This window comes from Crinia signifera, chromosome 6 (genome assembly GCF_055691185.1).
Source record: "Crinia signifera chromosome 6, ASM5569118v1, whole genome shotgun sequence".
In the NCBI taxonomy this organism is placed as follows: domain Eukaryota; kingdom Metazoa; phylum Chordata; class Amphibia; order Anura; family Myobatrachidae; genus Crinia; species Crinia signifera.
The window spans coordinates 175,331,098-175,343,381 of record NC_139222.1 but is presented as its reverse complement, the minus strand read 5'-3'; the positions used below and the strand labels follow the sequence as shown (position 1 = coordinate 175,343,381).

The following is a 12,284-nucleotide window of genomic DNA, read 5'->3' as shown; positions in this document are numbered from 1 at the left end:
CTCGCAACTCATTTTAAAGTCTTATTTCTAAAAAAGTTTACTATCGCTCAGCAAATAGGTGCCCACCATCCTACTAAAAAGATTTTACTCACTTAATTGTAATAGTTTTTACTGCAGCATATTGCATTAACGCTAAAGATATTTGAGATACGATCTGTAAACCCTAGAAACTTAATTTATTACAATGTAAAATATACAAGTGTGCAGTGCTGGCTTATTTGTGCAAGCACACACTGTTTTCTTCCTTAGCTTGACACTAGGGAAACCTATCCTGGGATTTTGCTCAAAAAGAGGCTTCAATTCGGAAAGCCCCCCATTCACTACACAGACATATCTGAAGCTACATTATTATAATTATTACTCTATTCACTTCAGATACATCTGATCAATTCTAGACGGATCCTTGGTGCAGCACCAGGGATTTTTTTGTCAGATGGATCTGAGACTCAGCAGCACATCTGATCTGGGGGAGCTCAGATTTGGCCTTTTTTCATCAGATCCACCCAAATCTGATGAAAATTTGGGTGGATCTGATGAAAAAAGGCCAAATCTGACTAGTCGATGGGGCCTTATGACCACTCAAAGCTCCACCTACTAGAACTACAGGGTCTGGGAGAAAATGCCATGTGGACTACACTGAACAGTTGCCCCTGAATAAGTAGGCTTCATACCATGGAATATAGTCTAATACCCCTTTTACACTGCCGCTAAAACCCAGGTTTTCCCTCTTGGACCCCTCAAAGCTCCACCTACTAGAACTACAGGGTCTGGGAGAAAATGCCATGTGGACTACACTGAACAGTTGCCCCTGAATAAGTAGGCTTCATACCATGGAATATAGTCTAATACCCCTTTTACACTGCCGCTAAAACACAGGTTTTCCCTCTTGGACCCGGGGTCAGCGGTGATGTAAATGGCGTTAACCAGTGTCCCTTTACACAGGACTTCTAGCCAGGTCCTGGCCTGGGTAGAACACAGGAAGGACCTGGGTAGAGGGCAGTGTAAACGGGTACACCGGGTCATCAAACCCAGCTCATGTTTACATCGATGTGGGAAGCCCAACCTCCGGACCGCAGCATCCGCAGGTTGGACGGGGGAGGGGCACACACAGCATCTGCTGCTGTCATAAAAACATAGAATTTGACGGCAGATAAGAACCACTTGGCCCATCTAGTCTGCCCCTTATTCAAACATGTTACCTCAAACCATATTTGATCCTTATTTTTTTGTAAGGATATCAATATGCTTATCCCAGGCATGTTTAAATTGTACTACTGTATTTGCGTCTACCACCTCTGATGGTAGGCTATTCCACTTATCTACTACTCTTTCTGTGAAGTAATTCTTCCTCACATTTCCCCTGAATCTTCCTCCCTCTAGTTTCAGTGCATGTCCTCGTGTTCTGTTGCTCCTCTTCCTGTGAAGAATGTCTCCCATCTGTACCTTGTTAAAACCCTTGATATATTTGAAAGTTTCTATCATGTTCCCCTTTCCCTTCTCTGCTCTAAACTATATATTTAGAACAGTCTGTACTCTGCAGACAGCAGCGGAGGAAGGGAGGAGGTGAATAGATGCCTGTGTGCGGCATCCATTCACTTCACGGACAGCTGCTGGGGTTGCACAGGGGCTGAGGGCAGCCCAGCAGCTTATCTTGGTGCTGGGCTTGCCCCTGGCGCCGCGAACGGCGGTCCTGGCGCTTGGCGATGTCATCGCCAAGTGGAGACTCAGGAACCACCTCCGTGTGGGGGGGGGGGGGGTGAAGGTTGCCATATCCGACAGTTGTAAAAGGTAACAAGTGCCAGGTCACACCCAAGTTGAAGCTGGGTCCAAAAACCCGGGTGCGACCCAGCGTTTTGGTGTAAAAGAAGTATTACATTCTCCGAACATTGCACATTATTTTTCTGTAAGTGTCCATCTATGTACAGCCTAAGCTGTATTAAAAAAATAAAATCCCCATAACTTCCTGTATCCTCCATTGCAAGATAAGAAAATATACCATGGCAAACCACACAACCAGCAAATTGTATGCTGGCCCTTATAAAGATAAAAGCACAGTGTTCTACCCAGTGCTATTTTATCAGGTGCACCCTGCTGCCTGGTATTACCCTGGCAGAGTGGTGCACCTGGCCAGGCAGCCATAGTGGAAGGCAACACATATGTGGAGCTCCAGCTTCCCCAGCCTTAATGTCCCCTTTTATCCTGCACTCACTGCCCTGTTACCCCTCCGGCGCCTGGAGGTGCTAGCTGCGAAGCCGGGGAGGGCCCGACAACCCTTTTGCAGGTTGAGCCTTGGTGAAGCCCAGACTTCAAATTTTCACAGTACCCACGGCAGCATGTGGATGCCCACGGCCTACAACCTCTCTGTTCAGCCTGTGGGAGCGGGCACTCATCTGAAGGTACCGGTGTTGATCAGGACCATACTACCATCTCTGGTCTGGCCACATCACTGAGCTGCAGCGAAGCCATTCCTGCATTAGACCTAAACCAGGGCTTGACAATTTTTTTTTAAATCTAGGAGCCAGGATGAAAGTGTAGGAGCCAGACAAACTAACGGTGCTATGTGCACCGTGCGTTTTGATCTCGATTGCATTGCATCTAGTTCAGAGAGCATGCAATGCGCTACAACATCATGCGTTTTGAGCTAGATGCAATGCGATCTACTTTAGAAGGTACAGGCTGCATGCACATACTTTTTTGTAAGGTGCGATGCACAGGAGTGCACATTGCTTCGCACGATACAAAGTGTACCATGTATGGGCACCATAACTCACCTACAAGAAATACAGCATGCCCCCTTGCCTCTTATTATCGCCTGTGGCCTTCTGCATTCTAATGTTCCCCGTGCCCTCTTGCGGCTTACTCTCATATACTAGTGTTGCCCATATCCTTTTATGTCACCTGTGCCCTGCTGCGTTCTGCTGTTACCCACACTTATTATGTATCCTAGTGTATTTTTTGAGCAAGTGTAGTACATGCTCTCTTGCATCCTATTATAGCCAATGCCCTAAATGCTGTCAGACAGTATTCCTGAAAAATGCATACCAAAATGCGTAGATTTTTTTGTGTCTATTTTATCTGTCTATATCTTGTAGTTCATTCAATTTTTTTTTTTTTTAATTACTGTTTGGAGACGGCTATACTTATTCGTGCTCACGGATCACCTCTGGTTTGGAAAAGGAGCAACGCCTGGCATCAAGCATGTAGGTAAGCAGCACTTATGTGGCATAACATGTAATGGGCATTACAGCATGTAATGGGTGTGTGATGTGGGTGTGGTATGGGGCTCCGACAGTGGGGATCCCCACTGTCGGAGGGTCATCCGGCACCCGTGTGAGGTGTAGTAGGCATTACAGTGTAAATTTTTTACTGCAATGCGTGCCAATAGGAGGTGCCCCTCTGACAATTGAAATGCCGGGGGGGGGGGGGGTACACACAATGTATCCTGACATTATGGGGGAAATTTACTAAAGGACATTTGTAAAAAATAGGTGTAATAGCACATCAATACGAATACGAATTGCCGTATTTTCGGGATAGTAAATGCTCATTTAAAAAACTACAACTGAATAAATATTTTGGGAAAACCTGGTGCCCATTTTCTGTATAAAATAAAATACATTTTCACTGCAACAATATGGAAGTACTAACCTGACAGACTCTGGCGGATTATTTTCAAATATCAAAAACAAAGGACATACACTATTGACAATTATTGGAAACATACACATTTCTGATAAATTCTGAAATCCTCATATGGTTTCTTTTTTTACTTTTCTTGGCTTGTGAAGTCTTCAACAATCTGTCTATCAATTTCAAGACCCTTATCAACAAACGATATACATGTAAAATACAAAATAGGCAATAATATGGAATGAGATATAAAGATATGCACACGCATACTGACTTGACACAACAGTATAAAGTGTCATTCAAACCCAAAGTCGCCCAGACATGTCCCTGAGCAAATGTTAAGTGACCTCATCTGCTTAATTTTGAAGACATTCCCAGATTTTCTGATACCACAGCCTAGCTGGCTGAACAGGCTTGGCCCCAAGTGCCCCAAAGAACACATGCTAATTTAATAAACACTGGGTAATTGTGCTAAGAAAGAACACTGAGCAAATCTCCTAAATCGAAAAATGTCTCATAACTCAGACAGCTGTGATGTTTTGATATATGTATGGCACTGTGCAAGTTTTATACGTAAACATTGGAAAATGGCAAGATTAAAAACCTCAAAATGACTTTCAATATGGCTGTATAAACCATTTATACTTCTAATTTTGCTTCATTTTTCTGGTTTACACCTGTGTATTGGAATGTTTTTTTGCTGAACACAACACACACGAAAGACTTCTATAGGATGAAACTCAAAGTTGTGTACATTGTCTTCTAATGGGGACTAAAGAAAAAAAAATAGCTAGATACAGCTGAAGAAATGTTTTCAACCAACTGTTCCAGAGGCACTTCACAGTCATTGCCCTGAAAAGAATTCCCCATAAAGGGACATCATTTGTATTCTATTATATAGAATATAGTGGCGTACAACTTGTGTTATTGGATACAGTGTTTTGCTTTCATTTCATTAGTGCTGGATTTCAGTTGTGGTTTTTCTATCTGCAAATTGAAAAACTACATGTAGAACATAGTGTTTGGTACTTGTGTAATATCTGGGCGCCCGATTTTTTTGATAGGGTCGGAAAAATCGCGTCGATTGCATCGCATGCAACCAAATCGCATGTGATCGACGCGATTTTTCCATAGGATTCAATGTTAAATGGTCCTGTTCATACCCCCACTATCCAAGTGGGCATGGAGTTGATTTAACATTGAATCCTATGGAAAAATCTATTTGGTTGCATGCGATGAGATTTTTCCGAAAAATCGCATCCATCACATCTGATTGTATGCCTTAAGTTAAGGCATACAATCCATCACATCGGCCGCTCAGATATTACACAAGTACCTAGTGTTTTTATGTGAAAAAAAAAATTAAAAAATATATATATATATATACACATACACACACACACATATACATACAACCCCCCACGCTGCGTGCGTGCGTATATATATATATATATATATATATATATATATATATATATATATATATATATATATATATACACACACACACACACACACATATACATACATACATACACACACACACACACACACACACACACACACACACAGTGAACTCACTCATTCATATGGTGGTAAATATGCTCACAGATACTGCATGCAGTGTCCAGAGTAGTGACTCCCATGTGACAGTAGCAATTTTTTTCCATCTACTCCAATAATTTAGCATGGAGCAATTCGAGCTTTATATAGGAGAAGGCTAATTTTCTGGCAGAAAACCCACCTGTGATCAAAGAATCTGTATAAAGCAATACCATTAAAAGGAGCACCAATGTAATAGAAAACCAACAACTCACTCTTGATCTTAGGCCTAAATATTATCTATTTTTCTTGCAGAAACAAGTTAATATGTAATGCTGCTTTCCTTGACTGATAGGGTGTCATAAGCAGGTCTGGCGATAGGGGGGGGGGGGCAGGAGAGACACCAGTGACAGGCCCGAGGGTCAAAGGGGCCCCCAGAGCTCAGTCAAAAATTTAAATGGAAGTAAAACATAGCCCCTCACAAGTTCTGCCCCCCGCAATCACTTACTCATCATTGCTCACGGCCGTGCGCAGTTGGCCCGGGAGAATCAGGCCTCGGAGGTGTATTCCTCTGCAGTGTATACTACACCACGGCCCGGAGGAGGGGAGGTGTGTGGCGGCAGCAGAAGCTGTGTGCTGCTCTGGTGGACATGCAGTGGCTGTGGAAAGTCTCCATCCACTCAACGGGCAGCAGCTCCCAGCCACTGCTTACACAGGGTCCGTGCAACGGCAGCCTGTGTTACCACTGAGAGGCTGGAGGAGGTGGGGGAGCTGTGGCACTGGCACAGGCAGCAGGTGTAAACTGACCCTAGAGACCCCCAAGCTAACTACCTGAGCTTCCCCTGGAGCCCTGAACATTCACTGGACATGTATACCAGAAGTCCCTGGAGGAGAAATGCCATCAGAACTGTGAGTCTATGGCTACTGTGGCTATTGTGTGTAAGAGGCATTACTGTGGGCCATGGGTTAAGGGAGTGCATCAGTGTAACAGAACGCAGGCCACAGGGTGAGTGCATCAGTGTGATGTAGCGCAGGCCACGGGGTGAGGGAGGGCATCCGTGTCAGAGTGCAGAAGGAGGCGTCAGTGTGATAGAGGGCAGACCATGGTGATAGAGAGCAGGTCAGTGTGCTATAGCAAAAACAGCAGGGTGAGGGAGTGCGTCAGTGTTATAGACCGCAGGGTGAGAGAGCATGATAGAGCGCAGGCCACATCAGTGTAATAGAACACAGATTGCAGTGTGCCCAGTTTATGTTCCAGCATACTGTAGGGGTGATAGCGTTTGAGGGGATGGGGGCCCAGATATATCAGTGTATGGGGCCCCAAGATTTTGGTTGCCGGACCTGGTCATAAGTAAAAATGGATGTAATGAATTTGTATTGAAATTATGTCAGCATCACAATTCATGGTTAACAAAGTTTCATTTAAAAAAGCAAAACTGTCACAATCTCACCAACCACAATGACATGCCTCTATGGCCTTCTTACCCCACACACAGGCAGTTTAGCGCATGATGCGCTATTGCTGGAATCTTCCCTGGTCCACTCAGCACTGAGTGCTTTCATGCACACCAGACCGCTGATTAGCCTCCTCTTTCAGTTGTTTTATGAGCATGGGAGCAAAAGAGCAGCCAGTTACCGTGCACCAGGTAGTTGACCTCAGAGGACAGGTGTCCCGCTCTGCTTTATCCTACTGGGTGATGTCTTCATAAGAGAGAGCCTGCGCCCAGCTTTATCCCATGTGTAGAAATATGCTTGAGACCTTTTTTAGAAGGTGTCTGTGGCATCCATGTAAGAGTCAATGCAATATCTTGGAGCACCCCAGAGCATCACTCTCTTTAGAAATGGTCAGCAAAAAACTAGTTCCAATTATGTGAATTGACAGAAACAATATGCTAAATTTTACTGATACATAATACATTGCTGCTTCCAAAGTAAAGGATTCACACTATCTTTCCTCAAAATGCCAAATTAAGCTACAGTATAAAGACAAATTAATACAGAAAAAAAAAAAAACGTATATTCCTTAGCAACACTACGGCTGTGCCATTTAGGCCAACATGGTGTGTTGTTATCTAATAGATTTGATTATACCATCAGAAATAATTTAAAGTATTATTATAAAGTGCCATCAGAAATAATTTAAAGTATTATTATAAAGTGCCCAAACTTTAGCCATCGCCAATTGTCGATACCCGGGTTGCGTGATCGCAAAATCCAACATGTTCCATTATCGGGATTTACCAATTCTGAACTAGAATTGGTCTGTAATTTTGGTACTTGTGAGTTATCTGGGCGTCCGATTTTGGTACTAGATCGCATACGATATCGCATGCGATTTGCGATTTGCATGCGATTTAGCATGCGATTTGCATAAGATTTGCTATTAATTTCATTACCCCACTATCCCCAAAGTGTGTCTATCAACGTGAACCCGAAGCGTGGCGAGCGCAGCGAGCCCGCGAGGGGCGGCGGTACGCGTCCTCCGACCTTTTCATGCCCTACTATCCACTAGGGCGTGGAGTGAGAATAGAATAGTGTGGCGAGCGCAGCGAGCCACCGAGCCCGAAGCGTGGCGAGCGCAGCGAGCCCCGCGAGGGGACGCGGACACCTTCACAGATATCCGCGTGCCCTTGCGGGCTTCACAGGTGTCCGCGTCCCCTCGCGGGGCTCGGTGGCTCGCTGCGCTCGCCACACTATTCTATTCTCACTCCACGCCCTAGTGGATAGTAGGGCATGAAAAGGTCGGAGGACGCGTACCGCCGCCCCTCGCGGGCTCGCTGCGCTCGCCACGCTTCGGGTTCACGTTGATAGACACACTTTGGGGATAGTGGGGTAATGAAATGAATAGCAAATCTTATGCAAATCGCATGCTAAATCGCATGCAAATCGTAAATCGCATACGATATCGCATGCGATATCGTATGCGATATCGAATGCAAATCGCATGCACCCAAATCGGACGCCCAGATAACTCACAAGTACCGTAATTTTTTTTTTTATTTCCTCCATTTTGCTAAACCCCTAAGAAGGGAACAATGTAAAAGTGAAAAAAAAAAATTCTGACTGGCGGATAGATCACTGACTAGCTTCGGGGAATTGCCCCTAATGCTGGCCATACATTAGAAAGATCGATCTTCAGATCGATTGCGCTCATGATTGTGTCCACTTTCCCTTCAATTCCCCGCCAGTCCTTGGTGGTTTTTGGACCCACAATGTGCACACAATCTGCATACAATCCATCTTACAATCAACTGAGATTGTATGATTGGATACAATATCTTTCTGATGTATGGCCACCTTAAGATGTATAACACACATAAGAGGTTTTTTGTTATAAACTTTGTTTAGCAACACAAGTCAAATCAACAATAACATTGCCCATTATAGAAAGAAAACCTACACTTCACCAAGTATTATAAATTACAAACGAGAGAGATGTAGATATATAGAGCTAGAGATATCCCGTGCATTCCAATATAGACATGTAGCTTGCCTAAATTCCTTCCTAGGTAAGGGAAAAGAGCTTCTCTGCTAATATATGGTACACAAACAGGCGGCACTCAGGAGCCTTGGTGAAAAACCTATTTTAGTGCAACAAAAATCACAGGATCCCGATGATGGGGTACCAAGCCCCGAAATGTTGATGTGATTTTGTTGCACTAAAATCGTTTTTCACCAAGCCTCCTGAGCGAAGCCTATATGTGCATATTTGAGGAGAACCTCTTTTTTACGCCTAGGAAGGCACCAGAGCAAGCTACATGCCTATATTGGAGTGCAGGGGATATCGATCTATCTAGCTATACACACACATATAGGACGGTTTCACTCAGGAGACAAAATTCAATGGTGAAGAAAAAATACTTTATTGCTCCAACATGTTTCAGGTACCATTGAATTTCATCTCCTGAGTGACGCTGTCCTATTGTTGGACCCCAGCGGTCATTTGGCGTGCACAGGAGCAAGTCATTATCTCCATATTGGGAGTGCCAGGTTACACACACATATCTATATATATGTAAACATATTACCAAAAGAAATTTATAACTGAGTAGAGGGGGGTGTTTGCAAGAAGCAAACCAAAAGACAAATGTGCCTTTGGTTTGCTTCTTGCAAACACCCCCCTCTACTCAGTTACAAATACTGAATGTGTTGGGCGCACCACCAATCCAAGACTACCTCAATTTCATAAGAGCAGTCCAGTATATTGGTCATTTCGATGTTTTTCATATGAATATATATGAACTATGTACTAGTCTGTGCGGATCCATACCCCCTTTTTTCTTTGCAAAAGAAATATATATATATATATATATATATATATATATATATATATATATATATATATAATCTGTGAATCACCATCTCAAGCATATTAAAGATTTTCTGAGTGTATTAAAGCAGAAAAAGTGACTTTATAGCACCCAACTATTCTATAATAAATAAAAATATTTTAAGACCCAGCATGCCCCTATAACCTCATATCAATTAACAAAACTCACTAACATATTACCTACTTTGGGAGGGGGGGGGGGGGGCGACACAGCAACATCACACACTTTATATACACAGCCACCTATTAATGCACACTACAAATATTATTTGTAAGAATAAAAATGATGCCAAATAAACCTCATTTACCTGTTGTCTAACTACAGCTCCCCTACAATACTACAGGTTACCCTTATGTGTGCATATTGCCCATTTCACCCTAAAATTACACTGACCAAAATGCCCAGCACTCTTTTAACCCACTTGCACATTACCAGCCCCCACCCCCACAAACCCCCCTCACAATAACAGAGCAGCACCCCTCCCGTGGAGCAGGAGGTAATCACACCCTAGCAGGGAGCACATAAAGCAGCCCCCCCCTATAGTACAGTACACCCGCCTCTTTGATCTCAGGAGACCCCATACCCTGCACACCCCACTATAAGTACATGTACCGTTACAAACTCCACTCCCTGCGGTGCCCCCATCTCTCCCAGCCGACACCCATTACAGCCAGCATCCTACCTCTGCAAACAGGCCTGCTCCGTGCTCCGGCGCCGGGCGCTCTCCTAGCCCAGCAGGCCGGGATGTAAACAGACGGCCGAGCCGTGCAGACTAGGCCTCTCCCCTCCCTCGTCCGGAGCTCGCTGGCCCGCTGCTTGCACACATTGCCGTGGGAAGCCCGGTCAGCAGAAACAGGTGTGCCCCGGTACTGGGAGGACGGCGGAGGGGACACGGCGGCAGCAGAGGGGGGTGGGAGTCAGGACTTACCTGTCATTACTTTCTACGCCATCTTGGATCGACTTGTCAGGGGCCGCAATGCATGGCGGGAAAGGGCTGAGAGTTCCTGTGTGGAGAAAGATCCTTCACAGACGGGGTGGGGGGTAGTAGTGAGTAGATTTCTCATAGATAGAGGGAATGAGAGGAGATCCCTCACATACTGCCCGGCTACGCGACATAGACCAGAATCAGATCTCTTACAGACTGTCGTGAGAGGTGATCCTTCACAGACAGAGTGGGGAAGATAGAGATCTGTTTGTGACAATTGGTAGAAAGGTGATCACTCACATAGGGCACAGAAGAAATCCATCTCTCATATGGGACATAAGTGAAAAGATCTTTCACTGACAGAGGAGATCCCTCAATGACATGCTGCATAGAGGAGGGGTGTCCCCTCACTAACAGGGGGCAATCAGGAGATCCATTCCTCACATGGGGCCAAAAATAGATCCCTCACTGGAATGGGCAGACTGGCGACTGCTCACTTACTGTATATAAGGCAGAGAGGAGATTCCTCACAGACATGGGTAGAGATTTGAAAAGATCCCTCAATTAAAGCGCAACGGAATATGCTAATATAAGAAACTGTTAATAAATAAATAATAATAAAATGCTGCAAAAGACGAGAGGTCCCTCACACACTTTGGACAGTGCGAAAAGGATTTTACTTACTGACATAGGGCCCGATTCAAGTTTAATCGCACCTCTGCGTTTTGAATATTGAATGACTACACAATCACTTGCATATGGCCTGCAGTATGCATGCATGAGCCATTTGATCATGGGGAAAAGCAGCATTTTCTGGAGTGTCCCTCCCCACGGCCTTCACAGCGCATAAAGTTCCATACACACTGGCCGACTGGACAGCGAAGATCGTGTTCATCGCTGGGGGGAAAGCCGCTCAGTGCATACACATTGAGTAGCTACTCAGTGTGTATGCACTGAGTGGCACTCTGTCACTGACTGTCCAGACTGCTGCAGGGACCCCCTGCCTGCAAGCGCTGTGCCACCCACCTGCGCTGCCTGACCCCGCTGCCCAAGCATGGGGCGACAGGAGCCCCACATCGGCAGCAGTGGGGGCCCCGGGGCGATCGCCCCTGTCGCCCAATGCTTAATCCACCACCGAGTGTTACCAATGTTATTAAGGGATTCCCTGAGCATTAAAGCTAAAGGCTACGTCCTGTTTTCACCAGCTGTAATTTACCATGGGTAATTGAATCCCCCCACCACATTAGTGATGGAGAGCAGCTGTACAAAAGTATGCAAAAGCTGCAGCAGGCATCTCAAGTAAAAATATGCCTACTGCATGCTTCAATGAACGTTTCAGTGATATGCTGCTGAATCCAAAGATGTGCAGAAATATAGAGAGTTACATAAATATAACATTTCTCTGTCAACCATGGGGACACTGCACCCATGGGTATAGGATGTGCTAAAGGAGTGTCGGCACCAATGTGTTAATTGTTTAAAGCAGTAGCACAGGCTCCTCCCTAGAACAAGATAGTGACACGTGATTATAAATCAACAAACAGACATAACAAAATTCATTCATTGACAGCACTTTAAGACGTAAATGTTTGGTGGAGAGACAAAGCGTGTCTCCTGGACTTTTAGAATTGGAGCACTTCTTATAGCGTTCTGAGGAATTTTCCAAATTTTTCTTTACCTTTGACCAAATGCCCAGAAAACTTTTGACTGTATGCTGGACTGCTGCCAATGGACTTGGATAATTGGAAATAAACTATGGAAGAATGAGATGAAATCCATTTTGAATAAAGAAAGGAGAATGACCAGCAGATGCATGGAATAGATTATTATGGACGAATTCCACACAAGGTATCAAA

General features: G+C 44.6%; 1 protein-coding gene across 3 annotated transcripts in view; it reads right to left on the bottom strand.

The window, feature by feature from the left end:
* The window catches only part of HELZ (helicase with zinc finger), a 138,652-nt gene extending 128,080 nt beyond the window's left edge, over positions 1–10,572 (bottom strand). For 2 of the 3 annotated variants that reach the window (XM_083148191.1, XM_083148193.1), the window contains exon 1: positions 10,432–10,572. The gene's annotated coding sequence lies outside the window, so the exon portion shown is untranslated. Of the gene's footprint in view, positions 1–10,185; positions 10,397–10,431 lie in introns of those variants that run through there. The other variant, XM_083148192.1, reaches the window with a different exon arrangement.
* Positions 10,573–12,284: the final 1,712 nt, after the last annotated feature.